Source organism: Neophocaena asiaeorientalis, unplaced genomic scaffold (genome assembly GCF_003031525.2).
Source record: "Neophocaena asiaeorientalis asiaeorientalis breed wild unplaced genomic scaffold, Neophocaena_asiaeorientalis_V1.1 scaffold177, whole genome shotgun sequence".
NCBI classification, from domain to species: Eukaryota; Metazoa; Chordata; class Mammalia; order Artiodactyla; family Phocoenidae; genus Neophocaena; species Neophocaena asiaeorientalis.
In genome coordinates this window covers 1,868,011-1,891,574 of record NW_020172779.1, presented here as the reverse complement: position 1 = coordinate 1,891,574, position 23,564 = coordinate 1,868,011, and positions in this window count along the sequence as shown.

Below are 23,564 nucleotides of genomic sequence, written 5' to 3'. Positions count from 1 at the left end.
CCCTAAAGCCTTGATTCTAGGACATCCAGTGAAGAATTTCATGACCTCGATTTTATGATTATCTATCATATGTGTGCTTTTGTTAAAACCTTGAAGGCTACTTTGTTCTTGTTCTCTCTGTACACGGAGAATTTATATTTTTCTGTCTGTGCTTAAATATTTCAACCCTAGACTGGAAAGATGAAAGAGTTAAATATATGATCACACTACAGATATTTTAATTTAATTTCACTAATATGAGTGGATACGGTCTTTATACTTAGAATAATTTCTGTTAAGTTTTTCCGTACCTCTAGGTAGCATGCTTTGGGTTTATCCACCAAAATCATATAATATCAGTTTTAAACCTAGGACTTTGGCGATTATTTTAAGAGATATGAGGAGTAAAACTCGTAAAGACAATTGTCTTAAATTCATTTGCATTTCATTTGTTCTGTTTTGTTTGTTCTTTCTTATGAACTCTTTTATTTTCACTCTGATGTGTTCAATTATTTCCATTGTGCAAATTCCTTTGAAGAAGACCAGCCAAATTGCATTATTATGCTATACAAAAGCATTTGTCATTGGCCCCAGAATATCTTGTTTTACAGCGAGACACATAGGTAGCAAACATGACTTTCCCTCAGTTAGTGGTGGTGCTTTAAAACACCCAAACTGAGGCTGCCCATGGGTCTGATGTGCTTTTGGAGGTGCAGAAGTCACCTCTGCTAAAGCTGGTGAAACAAGCAACGTCCCTAAAAACCCCATCAGCTCAGTTCTTCTCTTCTAACTCCAAAGGGTGAAACTAAGCACATTCTGAAACCAGGGAGGCAAGAACACTCTTATTCCACGGCTCTCCCAATGGGGAACACATGCATTCTGCCATCAAAACCCACAAAGGGAAGGCACAGATTGGAGACTAGAATACATTTCTACTTTCATTAGACTTGTGCTTAGAAAATAAAGGACTCCAGACCCTCCCACAAGAAGAGAAACTGCATGGTCAAGAGTATAGACTTTGAAAGCAAACTTGCTTCGTTTAAATTGTAGTTCTGGCACTTCCTATCTGGCATCATGAATGAGTTATTTAATCTATTCATCACTCAGTTTCCCGATCTGAAAAGTGAGGATAATTATAGACCTGGCCCACAGGGTTGTTCTGAGGATCAAATGAGTTAAGTGGGTACAGAACATAGAATGAGACCTGGCACATAGCAAGTGCTGTGCATGATTTCTTTAAAAATATAAAGCAACATAGACATATGAGTACCCAGTAGCATCTCTGCAAATAGTTTGAAATTTTGCCCAAGGTTTGATTTTGATAAAAATTCAGATTGTATGATGCTTCATGGATCTGTTCAGTCATCATCTTACTCAGTTTTGTAGCCCTACAGTATTACCTTCCAGGAATATCCTTTACCTGCCTCACTTCTGATTCAGCTAATTAGACACACATACTAATAGAATATGCTCATATTATAATAGAGTATTAAAGAATACCAGAACATTTTCAGATTGCTCCCTTTGAAGTCTGAGAAAAGATTTTACTGTAGTCACCAGCTGGAAATGTGTCACGTTTTGCATTCTGTGGTGTCAGTGCAAAGCATAAAGCACAAACATGATCAATAAATAAGAATGTTCCCATTTCCTTTTACTTAAAAAAAAAATTTCCGGGCTTCCCCGGTGGCGCAGTGGTTGAGAGTCTGCCTGCCGATACAGGGGACGCGGGTTCGTGCCCCGGTCCGGAAGATCCCACATGCCGTGGAGCGGCTGGGCCCGTGAGCCATGGCCACTGAGCCTGCGCGTCCGGAGCCTGTGCTCCGCAGCGGGAGAGGCCACAGCGGTGAGAGGCCCGGATACTGGAAAAAAAAAAAAAATTCTCCAATACCCTTCCCAAGTTACCTTGACAGCTGCTACATACTATTATTTAAAATGCCTGATTCTGAATTTCTCAATTATGCAATTCACCGTGCAACTTCAAACAATTACTAACACAGAATAACTGGAAACACAGGTTCACTTTGTGTTATCTGAACACAAGAATAGTTTCTGATTACTTTTCTTTTGCAGTTGGCTTTTATTTTAGTCACCAACTGGAAATATATCGTGCTTTGCATTAATCTAAGGCTCAACATAAACATAAAAGATACCAGAAATGTTCCCTCAAAGCTATATTTCTTAGCAACCAAGTCTCAGTTTTAGAGTGTCTTCAGTAATTAGGAGCCAAGGTAGTGACAGTCACTTAACTTCTAAATCTGAAACTGGCCACAGTTGAGAGGGCAGTAATAATAGTGGTTATTGGGCATGGAGAAAGGTTATAACCAGTATTCATAATCAAAAATGTTTCGGGAGGAAAGAAAAAAGTTCATTGGAATATGAATATAACAAATTTTGTTCAAGAAATGGCATCTTTTACTTTATCAATTATGACAAAGCAAAACAAAAAAAGTCAGTTTGCCCTGTGATCAGCATCGTATAAAGTCATGACATGCTTTAACTAATTGAAGATATCATGGGCAAGTACTACTACCCTTGCTTAAATAATCCAAAAGTACTGGTGGTTTACTGATCCTATTTTAAATGAGCTTGATGAATAACAATTCAAAAACATGTCTATTAAAATGCCTAACACATTTTACGGCTTAAAAGCTCATTCTTTTTTTTTTTTTTTTGCGGTACGCGGGCCCCTCACTGCTGCGGCCCCTCCCGCCGCGGAGCACAGGCCCCGGACGCGCAGAACCAGCGGCCACAGCTCACGGGCCCAGCCGCTCCGCGGCATGCGGGATCCTCCCGGACCGGGACACGAACTTGTGTCCCCTGCATCGGCAGGCGGACTCTCAACCACCATGCCACCAGGGAAGCCCAGCTCATTCTTTTTTATTGGGTTCTTTCTTACCAAATTTTAGGTTACTTTCTTTTATTCTATTATCTATGGAAAAATCAGTAACTGGTTAATTGAATAAATTATGGTGATAATATAATAATAATAGCATTAGATACCACTGAGTGCTCATGGTATATTAAACATGGTGGTAAGTTGTTTGTTCTTTAATAAATTTGATTCTCAGATCAATCTTGTAATGAAGCATTGTTATTTGATTTTATAGACGTGAAGCTGAGGCTTAGTGGTATTAAGTGACTTAAAGATTAGATGATTAGGTATCTGATAATGTAGAGCTAGGATCTGACTGGCTCCAGTGACCCTCTTCATCTTAAACCCTCCCCGCCTTGTGAGGTAGTAAACTCACATCCTCTTGATTTTTTTCTTCAGTGACAATTTAATTATACCCAGACCATATTTTATCCGTATCTATGTTTCATAAGATATACTTTGAGAAAGAGCAAAAAATGGATTCTGGATACAAAAAGTTCATTCATCCATTATGGTCCATTCTCCAAGTGGAGTTTAAAATGCCCATACAACTGGCCAAATTTCACATGTGTTGGATCTTGAAATTAATGGCTAATCATACCTCTGTCTCCTCCAGATGTTGAACCAACTGATAAATACACATGGAATTTGATAGGCATCAAGGTATTAGAATTACTTCAGATAGCTTGGAACCAAGGCTAACACCTGGTTTCCTACACTTTGTCTTTGAATGGACCTTACTCACCTCGTCACAGAGCAGCAGGGCAGCAACGAGTGTCCCAGGCAGAGTCAGAACATGCTGGGTAGGGGACCCTATGGAGGAGATAGGGCTGCATTATCAACAAGCCTGGCCTACACCCTTACCCCTCAACCTCACTAACCAGATGATCTTCCTCCCTTGTGGAAGAGACAGTGACAGAGGGGGAAGCCAGAGCTAAAGGTTTCTCAAAGAAGGTGAGAACTTCTTGTAAAGGGGAAGACAGTACCCTTCAGGGGGCAAGGAGGAAAAACATCTTCCCTAACAGGAGACAAATTAAAAAGTTGTATTCTTACTAGATTCAGAAGTTTGCAGTTGTTCATTTCGCTGGGAAATAGTTTGCATTGTGACTAATTGCAAAAATTCTGGAGGCAGTAAGGGCTCAAAGGCTGTCTATTCCACTTCCAGGCTTAGGCAAGTAAATACCATGAAGTCTCTGTTTCTTTATCTCTACTTCTCAGAGCTGCTGTTGGTCTGGAGATTAATGAGACCGTGTACGGAACATAGTATTTTTGATACTGATGCACAATCAACATTCGATTCATATGTGCTATTATTATTAATAAATAAAAGAGTTTTTTGAAACATGTCTTGCTGAGTCTAATTCAACTTTGTCTAACCTGTTTTAAATTTCTACTTTGTGAAAGGCTTAATATTTTATTTAATCATCCTCAAACCCTGAGTGCCACATTTTGTTATTTCTAATCTCATTGGACAAGTTGGAAGCTCAGAAAGACCAAATATCTCGTTCAAGTTCACCTGGCTAACAAGCAGAGCTGGAATTCAAGCTCGTGGCTTCTAACTTGATCAAGTTGGTAGTATCCAGTCCTCTTCAACTCTGATTATGTTTCAACTTCTCAGTCCCTGGATCAATCTTGTAGAAGGAATATGAATTATTGTAAGTAAGTGCTGATAAAAATCCTGGTGACTTAGGAACATATTTCCCAAATAAGAAGCACGATCTTAAAGCCTTTGTTCCAGTCAGGATATCTTTATGATCCTGTCCTAACAACTTGATTGCTTCCAGGGTACACAGATAACTAAGATAGTCTTTACACTTGAGGACCTTTATGTTTAATAGATTAAATGTACAATAATAAACCTTCTAACATTGCCACAAAACCCATCATAAATGCCACTTCTCTCTCTAAGATTCTTCTAATTCTGCAAAGTAAATATATTCAAGGAAAACCTTATCTTTCTTAAGATTTCACTTATTTATGATTCTGTAATCTCTCTCTAGATCCTGAATCTTTAGGGTCAAGGAATAGGTGATATTATCTTCAGCTTTGCTATAACAGCATCTCATAGAGCATTTCCATGCTCTCTATATAATATGATCCTCCAAAATACTTGCTGAATTAAATCCAATATGAGACGTCATTTGTAAGATAATTTTAGAACCAAGAAAGCAATTACAAAACACCCAGTAATTCAGCTCAAATTGGGCTAATACAGTTTAAATTAACTTATCAAACTAAGAAGAAAGTGACTACAACAAATAAAATGATTCATGTGAGATAAAATATTCAACAAATAAAAATTATTACAGTTTGGGGAATTAACTCTGACTTTCTTTTCTTCTAAGGTCTTAGTCTGAAGTCATCTCAATTTTGTATTTGGTGCAGGGAGTGCATTTATCATGAAACTGTTGATAGGTTTAACTATGGGGAATGGGAGGGTGATCTCAGTCACTCCCATTGGGAATGAGATTGCTTCATGAGAGCTAAAGTGAAAATGAGATGATGCTGGACTGTGGAGGAGAGGAGCCAATACAGAAAGTCACAAGTATCGTTCCCCAGGTTCTGTGAGGTCCAGCTGTTTTGATAAAACCAGAGGAAAGCTGTAACCTTCAGACATGATGGGGAATTCAGGTGGAAGCAGCAACTCTTGGGATCATGCATAAGTTTTGAAATGGGAAAAGTTATTTATGTTCTAATGATTCATGCTTCCTGAGTGGTGAAAATATATATTATAGCATTCATTTTCATCATAGCTATCCGAGGGATGCTCACATATGGAGTAGTTATGTCATAAATCATCGTGTGTACCTCTTTACTACAGGAGAATCATAAGGCACATCCTAAAAACTCATTCTAAAATGATAGATGGGATTATCCTTTAAGTGGGTGAGTAATTATCTCTCAAGTATCCTTGTAGCCATGGTGACTAGTCCTCATACATAAGCATTACGTAAATGTTTGTTCATGATATTTATATTAATTAATTGATTTAGTTTGTTCATGTATTCACACAATTACTACAATACCACCCTAAATTTATCAATTAGTTTTTGAACAAAGTTGTATCATAAGTGGTTTAAAGAATACATGTAAAATAACAAAATAAAACCTGACATTAAAAGAATTATTGTGTTAAAATAGATATAACATAAAATTTGCTGTTTTAACTGTTTTTAAGTGTAACAATGTGTGGCACTAGTTATATTCACAGTGTTATGCAACCATCATCACTTTCTATTTCCATTTTTTTTTTAATCACACCAGAGCTACAGCAACCATTAAGCAATAACTCCCCATTCCCTCCTCCCTCCAGACCCTAGTTACCTCTAATGTACTCTCTGTCTCTATAAATTTGCCTATTCTAGGTATTTTATGAGTGGAGTCATACAATATTTGTCCTTTTGTGTCTGGCTTATTTCACTTCGCATGTTTTCAAGGTTAATCCATATTGTAGCGTCCTCATACTTCACTTTGACATTATTTTTATAACATTTTACTATAAGGCATGTTATGATATATTTTCATTGTGATAACAGGCATGAGGGATGAATCTTATCATGAACACATTTCAAGGGTTAAAAAAGTGAGGGCCAGAGAGATTAAATGTCTCCTTCAGTTTACCTAATAGCTAGGAGGTATGGACACATGAGCTTAGGTCTTTAAACTCCAAATCTGGTCCTTCATCTACTCCGCCATCCTCATTTTCTTCCTTCCTCCCCCCCGCACCGACCCCGAATACTCTGTGTGTGCACTTATCTCCTCTTTTGGCACTTATTTCCTCTTTGTACACTTACCACTTTGTACATTTATTTCCTCCTAGATATTTAGTCTGCTGTTACAATTTGAGGCTGCCAAGTGACTAGTGGTTTCCTTGGTTATAGTCTGGACATGTAACCAATGTTTTTTTAGGGGAATGAAAGAAAGAGACCAGTATATATTTTTGCTCAATTATCTTTAGAAAATCTGATACAGATTGCCTGTACAAAGACTTTGAAGTAGAGTCTTTTTAACTGGTACCAGAATTTAACTATTAAAACATATTTAACATGACATGAGAAACATTTAAAAACCACTCTATAAAACTATACATTTTAAGTAAAGTGGGATTCTAAATTTGCAGGAAGAAACACAAAAAGTACATCATGATGATGATGATGAAGATGATATTATAATATACAGAAAAGAAATAAATGAAATGTGTACACACGCGCAGGACTCAGTCATTTACTTTGAATTTCTCAGGGAAGGGTGACCCCAGTTATGTGTTTTGAAATCTTGAAAGATATTTCTAATTTTAAAATGCTACTCTATTGAAATATCTCCAAATTTCCCAATAGTATAATTGTTATAATTCAGAAAAGTACCAAACATAAAAAATAAAAGGAAACTTAAAACTAGGACTGACAGCAAATCTATTGCCAAAATTTTGTAGAGAAGTTATCGTGAATTATATATGGTCAATTGAATGAATTGAAAAATGTAATTGATGGACCTATTTAAACTAGGACCAGTGAGGAATAGAGAATTTCTGTTCTCTGTTATGTTGCACCCCACACCATCATCTGCTCCCTGCTGTAGATACGCAGTATTTTGTATCTAACTGGAAGTTATGGCATATATTTTTATTTGTGTTTATATAATTATACAATACTTGTCCTTTTGCATTTGGCTTATTTCTCTTAGCATAATGCCTCCTAAATTAGCAACTCCATTTGTACATCCAGTTGGTGATTTCACCTCCTTAAAAACAACTAGGCGTAAACTGTGGATGTATGTCTGTTGGGTGGGGCTCCTGTGGGGTGGATAGGTGTCAGTGGTGTGACTAATTGCATCATGGAATGCAAAGGGAAAGAAGGAAGGGTCAGGAAAAAGAATGTTAGCACTAATCTGTGACTCTAGTTTGTATATACTCTGCCTATTTAGAGAGTTAAAGAGGCAGTGGAGTCTCTAAGCAACTATAGATAAAGCCCACTAGGCACCAATAATTGCACATATTAACCTCCTAATAGGATTTAAGAGGACAGAATTTTTCTGTGAAAAGCACAAAGAAGTCTGTAAAGGAAAACAAGTGGGAATGAAGACATGATAAGCCAAGAGGGAAAGAGATATAATTATATAAGGAAGTTTACCAAGAAAACTTAAAATGTGATAATATTGATGCAGTAAAGAGCAGAATTGACACAGTGGAAAATAAATCTGTGGTGCAGAGAAAAAACTTAAGACTGTCTCCTGAAGAGCAGAGGAGAGACACAAGTGATAAAAAATAGTGAGTTAGAAGAGCATAGACTGGCAGACAAAATGGAGATTCAATTTAAAGATTCAATTTCCCTGAGGAACAAAGTAGAACAATTGAAGTAGTAACCATAAGAAAAGTCATCTCTAAATAAAACTTCCAGGAACTGGGATAATTCCTAATTATGCAGTTTCACATATCTCACTTTATTTTGGGTGAAATTTTTAAAACACGTTAAGGTATGTTCAGATAAAACTTTTTTGAAATATCTTGATAAAGGAAAATTGCTTTAACAATGAAAGCAGAAAGGAAGAAATTCAGGCCGATTTTGGACATTTCCTCCATAACACTAAGTACTAAGACACAAAGTGAAGGCTGTATAAGTTTGAGGGAAAACAGTTGTGCTTTAAAATGGAAAACACAAAATGAGATAATTTATTTGTAATGCAAACAAAAGGAGTTTTTCAGCTATCTAAGGCTGAGAATATATGTATTATTTAAGTACTGTAATCTAACATGTTATTTGATATTGTAGTTCAGATGACTGAGAAAGAACCCAAGTAAAGCACTCAAGAAAGAGGAAGTTGAGGTATAAAGGAACTAGCGAATGTTAAATTAGTGAAAATACAGATTTCTGAATAATTTTATACACTTAACTCATACATGAATAAAAATAATTATATTATGAAAAGAGAAACTTCATTATATAAATGTTAATTTAAAAACTTGGGGTCTAAAATACTAGGTTATATTAAAAAAAGTTGAGATACAGGGTAGTGTATAGGATGGCCATAGAAGAAATGTGGGAGGAAGTTGCTCAGTAGTACTTGTATATCTGATTTTGCTCATTTAGGAAATACATATTAAAGAATGTTTCGAAAAATTTCAAAAGTAATTATTAGTAGAACTGAAAAATAATTATCTTCTAACCCCCTAGAAAACATTAAAACAAACACAAGGGACTTCCCTGGTGGTCCAGTGGTTAAGAATCCGCCTTCCAGTGCAAGGGGCGCGGGTTCAATCCCTGGTTGGGGAACTAAGATCCCACATGCCACAAGGCAACTAAGACTGTATGCCACAACTACTGAGCCTGCGTGCCACAGCTAGAGAGAAGGCTGAATGCCACGACGAAGAGCCCGCGTGCTGCAACTAAGACCCAATGCAGCCAAATAAGTAAATATTAAAAAACAAACACACACAAGATGATCACAATTTGTATTAAGAAATAAGTTCACAAGGAGAAAGAAACACCTCAAATACTGAGTAGTGTCTCCGGATTGTGAGCCTATTATCTTCCCTTTTCTTTAAACTTGTCAATATTTTCTAAATTTTATTCAAGAGCATTCGTTACACTTACAACTAGAAAACTCAATAACATTACTTAAAATACTTTTCAAAGGCAACTTCAGAGAGAAAGGAAAAACATTCTAGGCAGAGGGCATGAGTTGAGAAGAGCTTGGCCTATTCGGGGACCTGCGCAAAAGCTGGTATGTGTGGAGTGAAGGAAGCTGGGAGGGCAGCTGCAGAAGAGGCCGTGGGGCTGCAGCCCGATCACGTGAGCCCTTGCAGTCACATTGAAGATTTTGCTTTTGATGTTAAAAAAAAAAAAAAAGTAATTGGAAATGGACAATGAGATTTGTGTTTTCAAAAGATCATTAGTCCATTGTGTGCCCTGGGTTCAGAAACACCAGGGTTGTGTCAGTCAGGATGCTGAACATTTCTCCCTTGACCTTGTAGATATGTCTTTACAAAGCAGCCAGTGGAGTGGTGTGGTGACTGCAATCCCCAGGAAATAGATGGGCCTTAGTGATGTGTGCTTGTTTGTGCACATGTGTGGTGAAGCATGTGAGAGGGATGTGGTGTCAGACTTTCAAAAGACAAGACCTCAAGAGTGTTTATAAAATATCATATAGCAGATTTTCTCTTTTTCTACAGCACGTTCATTCTCCCTAACTACAAATTCCAATGGTATTATTTCACCTCCTTATTCCTATCATTTTTTAAAAAGTGACTATTTTCATCAGCGAGACATAGACTACATTTGTATGGCCCGACCCTTTGGACTAATTTATTTTTATAATGACAATTTTGTGTGGGCTCTGCATTTTCAGAGCCATCATGGGATGACTTGGATAAGCAAACCAAAATGGAACAGGAAAAGCAACAGAAAAGCCCTGATCTCTCATGCCTTCTAGGTACCTTGTTTTCACTCTGCTGTATTTGGGGTGCTGGGATCTTATTCTCAGAGGTGAAGAATCTTCTAAGATCAAAATGGATTCCTTTCTATGTCTTATTCTCCTGGGTTTCCTTTACTCTTCTATTCCGAAAATGGTTTGTAGGTAAATCATCATTTCCATGGCTAAATAATAGCAAATTGCCACCAGAGCCCGTTCCTAACACTGCCAGTGTAGCCCCAGGGTTTCACAGCTCAATCAGTTATCTCTCAATCAACAAAACTTAGCTCCAGAGGAGAGCGATCTGAGAAGCTTTTCTTTTCAATTCTCTCATATGTTTTGTTTTAGCTTAATGTGTTTGTCTGGAGACTTAGACACCATGGTGATAGGCGTCAGAGAAATAAATAGAAATAGACATAGAAAAGAGCAAAAAAATAAAATGAAAACTTGGGAAGACTAGGAATGACACTTGTATCTGAGCACTCTTTTTTTTTTCAGAACTCAGTGAGGGGGAAATTAAGAGGGGACTTTGTGTCAGACAGATAAGTTAGTGAATAATTTTTCAAACAAACAGTGTTATTTTGCTGACACTACACTAAGGGATCTCATTAGCATGCTGAGACTATGTAAAAAATAGTGCTTTAGCTTTTGCTTTGCTGGATATTCCTTACATCTCAGCTCAGCTCAGCATTCAAAGAGTGGTAAGCCAGTGAAAGCTGGGCAGTGTGACACGGTGGAAACAGAAGCGCCTTTGGAGTTAAGAGAGTGGGGTTTTGGCACCAGCCTTTATTACCTATGTCTTTAATCCTCCGTGAGGTTTAATTTTCTCATCTCTAAAGTGTCCATATTAATACCTACCTGAAGCATTTGTGGCAGGTCAAAACACCAAACTAAAGCTCCTATCATTGTTCCTGCTATACAGAAACTCCTTCGTAAATGTTCACTCTACTTCCCGCTTCATCCATCCTTGGAAATTGTTTGGTTTCACTTAGTAAGATGAATGCCCAAGAAGGAATGAGACACTCAGCCTACTTTGCATCTCCTGATGATGGTCATCCTACAGACATAAGAATCACTGTTGGCTGTTGCCCTGTCTACTCTCTCTCTAAGACCAAAACCATGGCCAAGACCAGTTTCCAAGATAAGAGGTCCAGGCTGTGAATATTCCACCCGACTTCCACAGATGCAGCCTGGTGTGTCTGTATGAAAACATAGAACTGATACATCAGATCAGTTGGCTTGGGGGAGAGCAGCATGCCAGGGCTGAGAAATGAAAGAGCCACACTACGCTCTCCAATGAAACAAAAGCAAATAGACATTAAGTGCCTGCCGAGGATTCAGTCGAAGGTTTTGAACTGACATTTAAGGCGGAGGTTGGATGTGTGTTTTGCCTTCACGCAGTCCCGAATGGTATGTATTACCTGCTTTTGTGGTTGTAGAGAAAACCAATAAAATACTAAACTGTTTTCATTTTTCTAGCTTTGAGTGACATTGAATCCCTGCACACTGGTGAGCAAGATACTCACTTCTTCTTTGTTATCAGTCTACTGGTGCTCTCACTGACTATGCTGAGGGAGGAGGGCTGGGAAAAGTTCTAAAGAAGGTTGAGAAAGTCACAGTAAGACAATTCTGTTTCTCTTCCTGGATGGTACATCAGAAAGAAGCCTTTCATTTCATGTCAGTCACTTCTGCCTGCGTGATTTACCCAAAGACATGGAGGAGTAAGTTTTTTATATTATCACAAATAATTTAAATTAATAAAACTATAGATTTCTTGGGGGAAATGATAAATGAAAATTGGGTATAGCCGTTTCTTGAACTCTCTTGTAAATGCTAAGCTTGTTCCCAAGATGCTAAAATTCATTCAGAATCCAGCATTGTATACAGTAGTTTTCATTGTTTTTTTTCCTTCATACTTCTTCTTGCCTCTCTTGAACATCTTATATCACTGCATTTCCTACTATTTTTGTTGAGAAAGAAAACAAATTTAGATGTTCTGTTTTAACTTTGCACATAAACTCAAACCTAAATCCTCAAATATCATGTCTTCTCATTCCTAATCAAAATAAAGCTCCAGGAGTAATTGGTGGGAGCAACATGCAAGCAAAAGGAATGTCAGAGAAGTCTGTTCTGTAAGCTTGGGTGGGTGCCGTTAGCCCCAGGGTAGGAGTAGCCTATTCCAGAATGAGAAGGCATGTGGCCATACAGATTCCTGGTACTGATGTCCAAAACCAAACTGAATGCATAACAACAACAGTTTGCATCTTTGGATGAGCTAAAGCTGCTTTCTAAACACTGGGCAAATTCTCTTGGTTGAGAAGGAAGAATCCAACTTGGGAGAACTCCATCAGTCAACCTCTATGTGTTGACTGCCTACAATGTGATTTTTCTGCTGTTCTCGGGAATGTGGAGGTTGTCAAAGAATAGTTTGGTCCTGCCCGAAGCAACTTACAAACTAATTAGTTAAACAACGGATATCCATGAAAAATTAGAGAATAATCAGATGCTCATGTATGTGCTGCTGACTTTAAGTGTAATAAGAATTCCTGGAAGGGGAGGATCAGTGTATACAGAAAGAATTGGGACAGGTTTCTCAGAAGAGATTGGAGATGAGGTTGTAAGAAGGAATATGAAGGAGAAAACACATTACAGGCCATAGAAATGGTATTACTCCCATTGGGCCATATAGTGCATGTGGCAGAGAGGAGCCAGTGGAATGGATGGTAGGAAGGAGTTGAAATAAAGATGGAAATGTCGGGTGGGATCATACTATTTGGATTTGATATGGCAAGAGGGAGAAAGCTACTGAGAGATTTTGAGCTGAGGAGTGATCTGATAAAAGCTGTACTTTGCAAAAATATTCTAGCAATGGTGCATAAAAGGAAGTTAACTTGACGTTGATCTTTAAAGACCTTTAATAAAGATGAGGAAACTAATCCTTTTCTAAAAGTAAGTGAACTGGTGTGAAGGGGTAAAGGTTCATATATTCCACCTTGATCATCAAAGCCCTGCTTCTTTTGAGGTCAGAAATACATCACAGGATGACCTAGAGGGGTGGGGTGGGGGGCGGTAGGAGGGAGGCTCTAGAGGGAGGGGATATATGTACACATATAGCTGATTCACTTTGTTGTACAGCAGAAACTAGCACCACATTGTAAAGCAATTGTACTCCAATAAAAAAATTTTTTTTAATTAAAAAAAGAAATATATCACAGGGATTAGTGTCAAAAGCTTTGAGTAGTATGGGTTCAGTTTTTGGTCCTTGGCTCTGCACTTCCTGTATGTTTGGCCTTGGACAAGTAACGTAACTTCTCTAATTAGCAGCTTCCCCATTAGTTGTGGTAGGCAGAATCACACAAAGACCCGCAGTGACTTTCTCCCTTTTCTAATTCCTTCCTGTTAAGTATGGGCAAAACCTGTGAAGAGGATGAGGAATCGTGTCCACGATTATGTTATATGACATGGCAAAGGAGAATTTACAGATGTAATTGAGGTTATTGGTCAGTTGACCTTGAATTAATCAAAAGGGAAATTATGCATATGGGCTTGACCTAATCACTTTAACTCTGTAAAGGTCAGCTCTAGAGGTCAGTAACAGAGAAATCAGATTCAAAGTATGGGGGGGGTTCTCCCACCAGCTTCCATGAATTTTACAGTTTCAAGTTTAGAAGAGGACCTTGAACCTCTCTGACTTACAGAATATGTGTTGTTTCAAGCCACTGAGTTTGTGGCGATTTTTCATATGACAACAGAGCACCAATACACTGGTGAATACAGGCAATGAGAACGCACAGCCATGTTGAGAGGATTAAGTGAAGCAATATGAATGCTGAATGTGAAGTGTTCAGCACTATGCCTGGCATCTAGTAGGTGTACAGTAAATATTAACGATTATTATTCTTACTGTTTTTATCATTAAGTTATGAGTTAGCAATGGAATTAGTAGAAATATATTCTAAAATTAACAGAGCTGTCTTAGAGGAATGGGTGATGGTCGGTGTGTAGATAGTGATAACGGGGTTTCTAGGCCCCCTTAGTGCATCTGCTTGTGAGATTGATCAGCCACTTCTCTTCTTCACGTTAGCAAAGTATTCATTATTCCAGTTAGCAAGTTCCAGCTGATTGTGTAGTTTGGAACAGAAGAGCACAATCCTGACTGCATTAAATCACACATTCACAACAGTAATGTGTTTGGCAAAGTCAAGAATCAATCACTAAAGCTAGCTACTGATACCAGTTATAAATACATGGTATCAGCAATCCTACACATCAAGTGACATGTACAGGGATGAGATCCATGCATAAGGATGATATTCAAATGTTTAGCAACTGGTATAACACAGGCATTGTAGACAACCAGCATGGCTATGCTGCAAAGCTAAATATCAACTCTGAATGCACTGGTAAAACGTGATTTGTTCATTCAGCATTCACTGTCAGTGAGTCTCCATTACGGGTCAGCCACCATGCTGGATGATGGATGCTCAACATGGACTCGTACCATTAACGACCTCGCAGATAATTAGAAAAGAGAGAAGGAAAAGAAAGCGACTGATGGTAATACAGTGATGTAAGTACTATGATAGAAACACACGTTGGAAGCTACAGGCTTAGATGGCAAAGGTACAGAAAAGAAGCCCCTTAGCTCAGCCTCAGCTGGAATCAGAAAATGCAGTGCTGTTTTAAGCTTGAATTCAGTCTTGAGTCTAAAGAAGTGGGAATTACTCAGACTTTGTTGGAGTGGAAGGTATTTCTTAAAGAGGAGACAGCCTGAGCCAAGTCATCATGAGTGAAAATGGAATGTTTGAAAAACTTTTATAAGGAGTGCTTGGAGTGAAAAAGGTGTAGAGACTAGATCATAAAGGGCCACATTAAGGAGAATGTTGTTATCTGATGACACAGGGAGTCTTTTAAATATGGTTCAGACAGGTTTAGGTTTTTACTTTCCAAAACAAATCCAGTAGTAATGTGGATAATAGTTTAGAGACAGCAAGATTGAAAGCAGAAATGCCAGTTAGGGTGACATTGTGGTAACACAGGAGAGGAGAAACGATGACTTGAATCAGGAACATCCCAGTGGAAATGTAATAAAAAGAGGGTAATTCTAAGAAGTACTTAGAAATAGAACCAAATGGAGTTAGTCATTTATTAGACGTAGGGATAGGAGGCACACAGAAATTAGGATGACTTGCATATTTGGGGGTTGGCTGATTGAGTGGATAACCCTGCTATTTACCAAGACAGACAATTCAGAAAAAAGAAGAGAATGAGGAGAGGCATATTGAGTTTCAGGTGCCTATAGGAGAGCCAGCTAGAGATGTCCATGGAGCAATTGAAAGTATTGGTTTGGATGCAAGTATAGTCAGGGGTACAGGTTCAGGCTTGCAAAGGACGTTTGATAATTGCCTACCCAGCATTAGTTGCCCCTTCTTCCCTTTGTAACAGTAATCAGTTTTTATTTCAGTGGCCACTCCTTCCCTATCCAGTCCATGTCTATTAGAGGAAGTTGACACGACTTCAAGATCTAGGAGTGAGACCTGATTAGCCTAAACCAATCTAGCATATTCTCGAAAGGCTGTCTTACCTCCTACGGCCCCTCTCTTTCGTTCCTTCCTCCCGTCCTTCCACTCTCTTTCTCAAAAGAATGCATATTCTTTTGGTCTTTTCATTCCTTCTTTCTTTCCTTTCTCCTATTTATAATCTGTGGTGTTCTAACTGGTACAGGAAATTGTTAAGAATTGTGAAGGGCCTGATATTTTAACCTACTTTCAAATTAACAACTTCACTTGCCATAATTCCATGGATCATGGATGTTGATGGGAGATGTGAAACTCCTAGATCAAAATGAAGGACAGCGTATTATTCACGGCAGTAGCAGTAGCCAGAGTGTCATGATGGCTTATACAGCTGCCCATAGCCCCAGCTCCCACAGGGTGATTCAAAAGCACCCAGATGGCACCTATGCACTCAGTGAGTTACATTACAGGAGTGGAAATCTGAGTTTAGGGAATCCAAGTCGTTTATAATGGGCAATAAGCATGATTGACTTTCTTCAGGAGGGGGCATCATGTTATCTAAACCTGAAAGTGAACTTTCTCCTTTTAACCAGGAGGAGATACTATTTCTATGTTCCAAGACTGTCCTTTATTAAAATGATAGTTTCAGATAAAGAGCAGTCAGTACCTGACTTCACAAGACATGAAAGAATATAAGAGAACCATGGAGAATATTCTCCCAGAAAAATCACCAGCATTTAGATGATATCACTGAAGTTGAGTATATAGAGTAATCATACCTGGTCTAGGAACTGAACTCAGGAGGCAGGAGCATTTTAGGAGTAGATGCAGAAGAGGAGCCAGGAGGGAAAACTGAGAAGGGGCAGCCGGAGAGGGAGGAGGAACTCCAGAAACCCTTCCTGAGGAAGGAACGGTCGTCAGTGCCAAACGCTTTAAAGAGGCCATGTAAGATGCACCAGTTGCTCTTGGCACTAGAAAATAACTTCAGCAAGTGGGGATGGAGCCCAGACTTCAGTGAATTGAGAATGAGGACGAGGAGGCAGTGAGGAAAAAAAAAATCTACTTTCAGGAAGGTTGGCCCGGGGAGAGGCAGACCCTCGACTGGGCCAGGCGCACCAAAGGAAGTGTGGCAAAGTAGGGTAAACATATGTTTCGTCCTTCTCAGCATTCAGGTACAGAAATAATATGAAGCAGAACACAGAGATCATTCCTTATCACTTGGCTACAGTATAGGCTGTGGAAGAGGGCATGGGCTGTGGAATCAAGTTGACTTGTGTTCAAATATAGATTCCATAACTTATTAGCTGTGGGATTGTTAACCTGAATCTAAATGTCTTCAGCTTTAAAATAGAGCTAATAATAAATAAATTGGGGCGTTGTTAAGATCATGGAAAGCACCTAGCAGTGGGCCTGCCATATTAGTAGTAATTATTTTTAAAAAGTAGAGCCCCTTAGATGAATTTGAGGGCAAGAACCAAGACCTCCGGAGAATTAGCTCTATTTGCTATAGTAGAGGCAGTAGTGACAGTTTGGGACTTGAGAGTTAACTCTTGTGCTCTCATTTTCCCCAGGGCAGTACATAAGGGACGCAGAACATATCCTCACCACTGGCCTTTATTTGTCATTACCACCCTCGGGCAAGCTTGCGAGCCAGTGCTGCAAGGCTTGAGTGTCAGTTAGTTTAGCTTTCGCTTTCACAGTAAACCTGTTTCATGTTTTAAACTCATTAGACAAACGGTACATTCTTTATTCACCTTAGATAACTTATCCTTCATTCAGAGAAGATGTTTGTAGCTGTGTTACCAAATCAGAGTAATGATTGCTGTGCTTGTTTTATGCGTCCCTGTAATATGTGTGTTTTCTCCGAGAGGCTAGAGGAAGGACTGGGAAACAAATTGACAATTTAGAGGCCTATGAAGGCACTGGATTTGTTTTTTACTATTTACTATATAAAAGTGATTATATTAAACTGAAATTAAATGCATTGTTATGGGGCATTTATGACATCTCATTTGAAGAATTGCTGTGAATACTTTAGAGAGTACTGATTTGCAACCATCAGCCTTGTGTCATGAATGCAACCTCCAGTATGGTACTTAGCAACTAATTAAACTAAAAAGACAAATACGAGGCTTTTACATTTTTAATTTAAAAGCTTCTAAATATAATTGTTGCTATAGTGTTACCAAAGTATGGTACAGCAGTCTGCATTTTAAACCTCTTAATCTCATTGTCATAGTTAATTTTATAAATAAGAAGATCTGTGCTGGGGTTAGGAGATACGCTATGTTTGTTTTTCTTAACTTGAGAATGGTGCTGGTTGTCTTTGCAATTAAATGATACTTTAGTGTGAGTTTTCTCTCAGCTGAGTTATTAATTTACTTATGTCAGTAATTTTGTCCAAATATGATTTAGACTTCAAAAAGTTCCGTTGGAAACACACTTGCCAGCTGTAATTTAAAATCCCTTTTTATTTCTGCCCTATAATTTTTAAAGATGATAAAATTAGAAGTCGAGTGGTCTTGGATCTTCCTGAGTTATTTGTGGACGCTCTGTTACTCATGCATCTGAATGCAGCATTTCTTTCAGGCAGCTATTCCATTGGAGAGGAAACATGAGTTAGACATTAGCAGTCATAATGTCTTCAAAGCCTGGCTGCTTCCTCAGATTATATATGACCTTGAGCTAGTCCTTCAGACTTTTGAGCTTTGAAAGGGGGATCATGGTTCCACCCCTACCTAATAGAACTGCTGTGGGTAATACTCGGAGCCAAGGAATGTTGGAGCAGAAAGGAAGCAGCCTGAGCACCTAATCCAGCACCTTCATCCTGCAGGTGAACAAACTGGCATCCAGAGGTGATGAATCACCCATGCCCTCACCTAGGGCAGAAAAACAGATTTACCGATGGATTTGGGCTCCAAATCCAGTGCAGGTGTCACTACACCAAAGATATCTATGCAACATCTAAGATTATATTGAAATTATGGGAGACCAACTGTTTGGAAGAAAAAAAGTGGGAGAATAATTTACATCATCTAGAATTTTTGTCAACCTCTTTGCTTCAACATTGGATGCTTAGAAACACGGGGTTTTTAATTTATTCTTCATTTGGATGCTCGCTGTCACTTAGAATCAGTGTGTGGTGTGTAAACGGACAGATAACGAAGTGTTTAATAAACTGATAGCCTCTGCAATTAAATCAGGATGATGTCTTTATTGGGTTTTTAAAAATCCCATTAACATGATCGAAGTTTTAAACAACCTTATTAAAACTTAGTTCATTTCTTAATACTAAGACTGTTTTTGAAGAAAATGAAGTGCCCTCAGGCTCCCCACAACAGATACTGCAAAGATCTTTGAAGGCTAATCAAGAGTTGATGAAGTAACATGTCCCAGATTCTAGGACAATTTTTTTCAATGACTGAGGTTCATATGAGTTTTCTGAGAGACCCCAAATGTCAACATGACTGCATTTACAGTACATGCGATGTCTGTGCTATTTAGGAATCACTTATTTTAACCCAGTGAATGGGCAATAGCAAGTTAAATATTAAACAGTATTTAAATGAGAACATAAATATAACTATGCATTATTCAGCACCAAGATAAGCTGATATTCAGATCAGACAGAAGGTCACTGCCCCTTGGTAATCATCCTCTCAGAATCAGGCAGTACCAGTTCTTTATATAACGAAGTCAGCTCTTTGTAGAAACAGTTTGCCTCCGGCTAGGGAAAAGGGACACATCATCTGTTTTCAGCAAAAGCACTTGGTGCTGGTTTGATCCCTTTCAATGTGCAACGTGATGATTAACCATGCTGCCTCCACATATACATATTCAGAGTTGGCTTTTTCTGGGAATGTCCCTCACCAAGGAGACCACAAAGGTATCTCCCACTTGGCTCCAAAATCATGACCCCTCCACTGTGCCAGTGCAAACAGATCACAAATTTGCTTCCTCTTATCTGACCTCTCACACTCTGCTTTGCCCTCACCTGACTGGGGGTAGGAGCCCTGAGCAAAATTAAGAGCCCGTCCTGAAGTTAGGCATGTTGACTGTTGAGTAGAGGTGGGAACCCGGGAGGTACAATCTTCATGGCTTACTGCTCACACAGTTTTCAGTCAGTTTCCAAACACACCCCCAGTGTACAATCGTTCCTCCAAGCTCTGATTGATTGAGTGCCATGCATTTGTTTGCAGCTCTCCATGCCCTACTTTTTAACAATGCTAGCTGGAATGATTAAGGTGATTATTGCCAGTGTTTGTGACTTTCCTGGTTAGATTAACTTTAAGACATGGCATTAAGTTATTTAGAGCTCAAGAGTGCTTAGATAGATGGCTTTAAAAAATAAATTATAGGCTACAGAATTTTCCTCTATAGCATGCCGTCTTCAGTGAATTTGAATATTATAGCCCATGAGCGCCACCTGTAAAAATAGCAGTAGTGGCAGGAATCCCCCAAAGATCCTGATATTGTAGGACCAGTCTCAGGTCTTCAGAATTGTTTTCTTCTTTCTCTCTTCCCTCCTACAGGGGCAATTATGTGAATTGCTTGTCCCTTGGGGGTGATATGAGAGATGAATCACTTCTCTCTCTCCTCCCCCGCAGAGATGATGAAGCATTTGCCAGCTACCAGCTTTAAGCCCAGAAACTCTGGGGTCTAGCCAGTCTGACGGTATATGTAGTATCGCTTCCTCTTACTTTGAATATTGACTGAAAAGACAGTAGATCCAGAAGAGCTTACATTTATAGAGCATTTTTTCCTCAGTTTACAAAGGACTTTCACATTAACATTTTCTTTTCACTCACAATAACTTTGTGGAGTATATGTAAAAAATTTATTTATCAACGAACATTTACTTATTGAACCACTGAGCAAGAAGGTGCTAGGGATACAGTCAATACCATTACGGCGTTTAGAGTCTAGTAGGGGAGAATGGTATTAGTCAAAGAATTATGCTTAAAAAGTAACATTATAAACTGTGATTGGAACTGTGAAAGAAAATTGCACATCATATAGTAAGGGAAATCACATATAACCCGGGGAAGAGGATATCAGGGAAGAGAGAGAAAAGAATATCCAAAGAGATTAAACATTAGGTAGAATGTAATCCTTGGACTCCCCTCATTGATATGTAAACAGACTTTCCAAACATGAAAGGCAAATAGCTAACATGATATTATGATGGAGTTTCTTTCTTTTATGGCAGTATTTTTAATTGGTGCAAATTAGTGAAGTTAAAAAGGTAATACCAATTCACCAAATAATCTATGATGATGAATTTGTTGTACTGAATTTGCAGCTTTGAGTTTTCCTTAAAAGCTCAGAGTGATATCCTTGATCTGTTTCAGAGAGGGACTTTCGTTTGGATTGTGATATAAGTGGAATTCTTAAGGTATAGTGACGTATCTTGAGGTATAGTGATATAATGTGCAATTATATTTAGTGATAATGCCATTGTAGAACATTTTCTGATAGTACTTTTTGTGTATTTGGACCAATTCCAAAACGTACACTGCAAATTACAGTGTACGCAACCATTTCATACAGGATTTGCAAGTAAAATGTGAGAATTTAAAATTTTCTCACAGTAGAAGGCCCATAGACTATGCAATTCCATGATTTGCTCCCCTGATACTGTCAGCCAAGGGGTGTGTGTGTGTGTGTGTGTGTGTGTGTGTGTGTGTGTGTGTGTGTATGTTGAAATATTTGTTTAGTCTGAAGCAGAAAGAAAAAATCTAATGAGCAAGGGTATATAGGAAACTGACAGAGTGTATCTAAATTCTGGTCTCAGTACTACTACTGACTGTGAATCTGGACAAGTTTGTCCCTTTGGTTCCACATCTGTAAAAATATTAATTATTGGTTATTATAATGATTAAATGATAGATGAATAACAAAACTTAGTTTTTCCTCCTCTCAATGACTTAAAGATCAAAGGAGAAGACATTTCCCCCATAACGTATTGGTTTTATAGTAATCCATTATGAATTTAGCATCCATTAATCTATCTCAACTATTTTTCACCAAGTCATTGGCTGACCTACCCCGAGTTGCACAGAATCATTACCAGGTGTAGCTTGCTTCTGCTTGGCAAGATTATTTTTTTAATTGAAGTATAGTTGATTTACAATACTGTGTTATTTTCAGATGTACAGCATAGTGATTCGGTTTTTTTGCAGCTTATATTCCATTATATGTTATAAATCCCTGTGATACACAGTAAATCCTTGTTGTTTATCTATTTTATATATATTAGTTTGTATCTGTTAATCCCATACTCCTAATTTGTCCCTCTCCCCCTCCCTCTCCCCTTTGGTAACCATAAGTTTGTTTTCTATGTCTGTGAGTCTGTTTCTGTTTTGTATATAAATACATTTGTATTACTTTTTAGATTCTACATATAAGTAATATTATACAGTATTTGTCTTTCTCTGTCTGACTTATTTCACTAAGCATAATATTATCTAGGTCCATCCACATTGCTGCAAATGTCAATATTTCATTCTTTTTTATGGCTGAGTAATAGTCCATTGTGTGTGTGTGTGTGTGTGTGTGTGTGTGTGTGTACATACATACCATATCTTCCTAAGCCAGTTGTCTGTCAATGAGCATTTGGGTTGCTTCCGTGTATTGGCTATTTAAATAATGCTGCTATGAACATTGAGGTGCATGTATCTTTTTGGATTATTGTTTTTGTTTTCTTTGGATTTATACCCAGGAATGAAATTGCTGGATCATACGGTAGTTCTATTTTTAGTTTTTGTAGGAACCTCCATACTGTTTTCCATAGTGGATGAACCAATTTACATTCCCACCAATAGGCAAGATTTTAAGAATAAAATTGACTGTAAAGATGGATGAGAAGACAGTTGAGGAGAGCTGGTTGAGGAAGACATGTGACCTTGATCAAGGTTTTTGCTCCACTTTCAAAAGTCCTCCAGGCATGAGAAAGCAGCTGTGATTAGTCCAATCCTTTGCCTCTCTCCTCAAAAGAGAACAGTAGTCTATAGAAAGAAGATTGAAGACCGTGAAAGCTAGGTTTTAAGGGTCATCCATGACTTCATCCTATTTTCTCCCACCAGATCTCCTGTTCACCTAGAGTAAGCCCTATCTCTGTGATTGGATCTGCCTCATTTTGTCTAAGCTGACTGATTGTACCTTTCACTGAAACCAAAGTCACATGTCCACCAGCCTTTCCTGTCCAAGGAACTGAATCCTGAGACTTTCCTTATCTTGAATTCTAATCCGTTAGGATTCTAATGTTCCCTGTTTTCCCCTTATTGCTGATGCTTAGCACAATGGCCTTTCTAGCCACAGAGTTGAAATGCTGTCATGGGAGGGGCATTGGGCATAGAGTCAAAAGACAATTTTGCCAGAATGTGACTATGAGAAAATTATTTTACCTCTCTGAGTCTTGCTTTTTTTTTTTTTTTTTCTAGTTCTAATGTGGAGATAACATCATGTATCTTCTAAGATTATCTTGAGGATTGAATGAGTTAGAGTTTGTGCCTGTGTAGTAGATACTCTGGAACATTTAACTAAATCTGAATCTTAAGTAGCCTCCCAGTGTACAATCAGACTTTCCCAGGCTGACTACTCTGTATTCTATCATTTTCTCAGATTTTGTGTTACTTCTCCTTAAAATCATTATATTAAAATAAGCTTTCTTAAATAATATTTTCAAATAACATAAGTAAAAATGTTAAAAAAATCAATCCAGAGGTACTTTTGCTGAAATTCTTCCTCATCTTCTTACAACTCTAATTTTTTTTTTTTTTTTTTTTAAC